Genomic DNA, 5950 nt, shown 5'->3' with positions numbered 1-5950 from the left:
AATAGTGATTATGGCCGAAGATTTTGTTGATTAGCCTAAGCCTACTAAACGGCATGACTGTTTTAAAGGTTGAAATTAGAAATTTACTTGCATTTTCTATTTCAATAAATTATGATCGAATATCACTTGCTACCTGCAACAATTAGTTAACCATTATTTGGAGTTTGTTTTATAAAAAAATAATCAAGAAGAGAGAGTTAATTAAGCTAACAAGGATAGACTAAATATTAACTCATAGACACACAACAATATTTATTTATTTATTTATTTCCTTTTTTAGGAATACAAGATACACACGTAAATAAACAAATAAAATCTCTTATACGTCTTTAGAGATTTTATTTGAATTGAACCAAACTGCAGTCACGTAATTGACAAAACGATAAGTAACAATACTTATTATTTTATACAATTAAACATAACATAAAAGAGTAACAGTGTAATTAACCAGTGTGGTCGGCATTTCTCCCATATTGAGGGACAACAAGAAAATCAAGATTGTCATTCATATTGTCATCATCAGCAACACTGAGAAGAAGAAGGAGCAGGAGGAGTCCCTCTGACCAATTATTATTAACTGAAAAATTCATATTAGAAGAATTAATCATAAATATATTAAAATAAGAATTATAAATGATATTCAACTAAAATATCTCAAAAAACCTGCGCAGATAGTTTCCATAATCTTCAAATTAGAAAAGATAACTTCTTCCGGAATCAAAATTACAAAGTAATTAAGTTGGTTTTGCGAGTTCTTGATTCTGGTTTGATATAATACGCATGTGGGGTATATATAGAGAATGAAGTAGCCGAGAGTGCCGAGGTGGGTGATTTGGGGCGTAGGTAATTCCAAGACAAACTATCAGCAATAATAGTCTTTTCTTTCAAAATATTATTAATTTAATTTGGAAAATGTGGCCAGAACTGCCAAAATGTGGCCGTTTTCAGAAACAATTTTCAATGGCTCACATGATGGCTACAGTAATTTGTTTGTATATTCTTTGACCCGACATATGTATTCCTTTAATTTGCGGGCAATATCAGTTTTAGGTGATTCTAGTATTTGGTGCTGTAATATATATATATATATATATATAAGATAAGTGAATCTGTTACTATATTAGAGTAAGGGATAAGGTAAAAGATAAAAAAACATAAATTTTAATATAATGTAGTGTATTTTATCCTACAATGTATTGAAATTAATGTTCTTTTTCTTTTACTTTATTTCTTACTTCTAATATGCCAAGATTTTTTTATTTTAAAATTACTCTATATAGGAAAACTCTCACGTTCATATGCCCGCATAAATTTTTTTACGGATTTGGTGCTTCATAATAGTGTAAAAGTTTTTTATAAAGCTATGAAAGCTCACTACCGAACTTTAACAAAATTCAGGATCCTAAATTAGAATATTTCTAATATATATATCCATATATATATCCACACACACACACACACACACATAGTAGTTTTTCAGTCTAGAATTTTAAAGTATGGAAAAATTCGGGAAAACATTAAAACTATAAGGTTTAATAGAATTATGAAATTAAGATTTAAAACTGCACAGTTTTAAAATTTGCTCAAACTTTCCCGCACTTTAAAATCCTAGATTGAAAAATTTCCATCCAAATATATATGTACATACATATTCTCCTTTAATTTATGGGCAATATTAGGTGACTCTAGTATTAGGCGTTGTAATCTAAAGTCAATATGTATGTTCCTTTACTTTGTGGGCAAAAACAATTTATTGCCAATAATTATAATGTATATAATAAATATATAAATTCAAGCAGCCGACAGTGACTAGGAAGTCATCTTAAAGGTTGGTGTGGGAAGCTTCTCTTAACAACTAGGCTGCGTGTGTGTGTGTGTGTGTGTGATGTCTTATTTATCATTTGGTTGCTGTTCTGTTGCATAAGTGATGAAACGGAAATATTGGAAATAGGTTGATAAAAGAAACAAAGGTTTCTGAATAATAAGTTTATTGAATAATTCGGAATAATACAAAACTAGCATTTTAGACTCCTTTATATAATAATTCTAAATATCGTAAATTTATCAAAATAGGTAGATTTAAAATATTATTTTATAATAAAAATCTCCTAATCAAAATAAGAAAAGGAAACAAATGGCATTCAAATATGAGTTCTAGAAGAAAAGATAAAAATCCTAGAAGAATCAGGAAAAATAGGAAAAAATCTTAAAATTGAAAAACTTCTAGGAATGAAATGAAATTTTTGGCTTGACCACAGGGTAGAACAAATGCAAGCTTTATGGATTTGATACGTCTCATCATAAGCTTAGGGGTCTATATTATACTAGGATTAGTTTCCTTATTAACTAAGATTTAGGACTTTTATTTTCCTTTCCAATTTAGAATTTTGTTTTCCTTTTACTTCATTATTTAGGATAAGTATTTCTAATATATGTAGCTCTCTCTTGTAGCCTTTAAAGGTAGATTTTGATTTTCAATAATATTTTCAATTTTCAAATCTTTGTGTGAGTATTTGAATTTAGTTAATTCTCGATATTCTGCAAAATCAATGAGCCTTAACCCCCTAAATTCGCAGAATTCTTTTTCAAATAAATGTGAATTTAGTTTATTCTTTTATACTAGTATTCTATAGAATCAACGGAATATTAGAACCTTAAATTTCCGTTGCATCAATTACATGTTGAAGACGAACACCGGTAGCCTAGATTATGGCCTTCGGAAGGTATCCTACCTGTAACACACAATCATTCTACATCAATCCCCCTCACTTGAAAAAAAACTCATTCTCGAGTTAGTCTAATACAACTCCTCATCATCTGGATGATACGCGAACAAATGAGTCACATTGAAAGTGTGAGAGATATTCCAATTGTCCATTAACTGAAGCACATAAGTTTTGTCATTAATCTTTTTGTGCCATATGAAATGGATTGCACTTTCATTTTTCCAACTTGGCATGAATACTAAGGAATTGACTATGCCACAAATGCGCCATCACCAAATCACCCTCTTAAAACACCTTCTTATGTCAGTACTTGTCTGCCTTAGCCTTGTACTTAGCATTTGCAACCTATAAGTGAGCTTCAACCTCAGCATGGATCTAAAGAGCCTTTTCTACCATATTATTAATAACTCTATGAAATGAGAGTTATCATGATACTTTTAGGTTTAAATCAAGATTACTTAGAGAGTAATTGATGTGTTTTAGTGCATTTTAATGACAGTTTGCATTAACATCCATTTCAGTTTAAGTTTAATAAAGTTTGTTTGAGTTCAAATAATTGTATGCTTAAAACATATGCATAATTGTAGATAACCGGAAGTTCAAATTTCATAGGAAGGATGTTATGGCAATGGGCTCACAAAAAGGACAAAAGAACATGGCTATAGAAGAATTAGAGCAAGTCTGGAACAGTGCTGTAGTAATCATGTAGCATTGATAGAAAAAAATCTCCTGCAAAGCAATTAACAGATTGCGATCTGTAGTTTCCTAATCTGGAAGATGTGCGCCCTAGACCTTCGTTTACCCTAATTTTGAGCTATAAAAGAGGCATACACGCAAAAGAAAAGAGAAGTTGTCAACCTAGATAAAAAACCATAAAGAAACAAAGGAAAAACAGAATTCAAAAGCAAGAATCAAGGCTGCAATTGTGGAGAGTTTGCGGGAATCAATTGGAATTTAGTCTTTCTTATTCTTTTCTTGTTTTCTTCTTTATTCTTTGATCATGAAGATGTATTTGATGGCTAAAACTTTGTTGCTTACTTTCTTTTCACAAACTATGAACTAAATTTACTTGTGGTTGAGTGATAGACAATTTTAATTGACTGAATTTATATGTTGCTATGTATTTGCTATAGTATTTTGTTTTGGTAAAGCTTTCTATTCATTATTTTAGCCAACCACCCATTTAATGATACAAACTAAGAAAGAGCCATAAAAGGGCCTATTTTAATGGAACATATCAGAACAATACTTCGTTTTAGATTGGGTTTCCTGAGTTGAGTTTACTTAATTCCAAAAGGGCCATGCTTAATCTAAAATTAGTGATGAACTAGACATTGGGATTCATCTTGTAGGGTAAATAGAACTTAAATGTGTAATGCTATATCTTATGTTGGCATAACAATTGGTCACTGTTAGGTTGCATATAGATATAAGATGTCCAACATACGACAGTTGAGGATACATAAGGATTCTGCCCAATGCTATAGCAGATGCTCTAGCAACTGAACTTAGAATTAGAAAAAATAGTCAAAACCATTAAGAGAGTTTAATGACTCAACTACTTCACTCCTATTGATTTTATCTTTATGTGTGTGACATTAAAGTTTGTTTTCTGCTTAGTCATTTATTGCATTTTATTACGTAGTGTATTAGTTTAATTGTTAATCTATTTTCATTTAAGGCAAACTGCAATGTTAAGATTGATGTAGCAATTTCAGTAACATCAATCCCTGTGGAGACGATCTTGAATACTTATCATTATATTACTTGTTGTGTACACTTGCATATTGACACCACTAGCATTTGAATTTATACCAACAATTATCTATTGTTTTACTTCCTCTTACCCCTGTAGGCATGATAGCCAGATCACAAACATGCAATGGGAAACAAGTGTCGACAATCTCAAAAGGGGTCTTGCTAGATTGACCATGCTATTGTAAGAAAACTTGACTTGAAGTATGGTGGATTCCCAGTTCCGTTGCTTGTCAGCACAAATACACCATGACATATTGACCAAAGTGCAATTGACCACTATTAGTAACAAATTCAAATGCTATTGGTGTCAATGTGCAAGTGTATACAACAAGTAATATAATGATGAGTATTCAAGATCGTTTCCATAGAGATTGATGTTATGAGATTTGCTACAACAATTTTAACAGTGTGGATTTTGTTATAAATTAAAATAAAATAATTAATGAAACTAATATACTAATTAAAATAAAAACGCAATAAATAAAATGCAACAAAGTAAATTATCACGTTAAACTCAAAGATAAAACCAATGAGAATATAGAGTAGTTGAGTGGATAAATTCTCTAAATTGGTTTGACTATTTTTCTAATGTTTGTCCGGTTTCTGCAGCATTTGCTACAGCACTGGGCAAAATCTTTATGTATCCCCAATTATTGCTTGTTGGATATTTTATGTCTATATTCAACCTAACAGTGATCAGTTGTTATGCTAACATAACATATAGCATTACACACTTAGGTTCTAATCACCCTACAAGGTGAAATTCTATATCTAGTCCATCACTAATCTTAGATCAAGCATGGCTCTTTTGGACTCAAGTAAAACTCAATCCAGGAAACCCAATCTAAGACCAAGTATTGCTCTGATATGTTCCACTAAGATAGGCTATTTTGTGGCTATTTCTTAGCTAGTATCATTAAATGAGTGATCAGCCGAAATAATGAATAAAAATAAATGCTACCAAAACAAAATGGTACAGCAAACATGCAGCAATATATAAATTCAATCAATAAACCATTAAGATTGTTTATCACTCAACTATAAAAATTTAGTTCATGGTTTGCAAAAGAAAAATAAAGAACAAAGTTTCAGCCATCAAACACATCCCCATGAATAAATAGTAAACAAGAAAACAAGAGAAAAATAAGAAGGACTGAGTTCCCGAATGAATTCTGCAAACATGCAGCAACATATAAATTCAATCAATAAACCATCAAGATTGTTTATCACTCAACTATAAATAAATTTAGTTCATGGTTTGCAAAAGAAAAATAAAGAACAAAGTTTCAGCCATCAAACACATCCCCATAAATAAATAGTAAACAAGAAAACAAGAGAAAAATAAGAAGGATTGAGTTCCCAAATGAATTCTGTAAATTCTCCTCTTTTGTAGCCCTAAATCTCTCTCTTAAATCATATTTTTCTTTTGTTTCTTTGTGGTTTTTCTCTTTGGGTGACGGCTCCCT

At 30.8% G+C, this 5950-nt stretch overlaps 1 long non-coding RNA gene across 1 annotated transcript; it reads right to left on the bottom strand.

Moving 5' to 3' along the window:
• Positions 1-227: 227 nt before the first annotated feature.
• LOC102607701 (uncharacterized) lies at positions 228-1025 on the bottom strand. The gene is made up of 2 exons (XR_369895.4): positions 664-1025; positions 228-577 (listed from the first exon to the last, which is right to left on the bottom strand). It is a non-coding gene; the product is annotated as an uncharacterized LOC102607701 (long non-coding RNA).
• Positions 1026-5950: the final 4925 nt, after the last annotated feature.

This window comes from Citrus sinensis, chromosome 5 (genome assembly GCF_022201045.2).
Source record: "Citrus sinensis cultivar Valencia sweet orange chromosome 5, DVS_A1.0, whole genome shotgun sequence".
Taxonomy (NCBI): Eukaryota; Viridiplantae; Streptophyta; class Magnoliopsida; order Sapindales; family Rutaceae; genus Citrus; species Citrus sinensis.
Note: the sequence above shows the minus strand (reverse complement) of the source record. Positions and strands in the feature narration are given on the sequence as shown.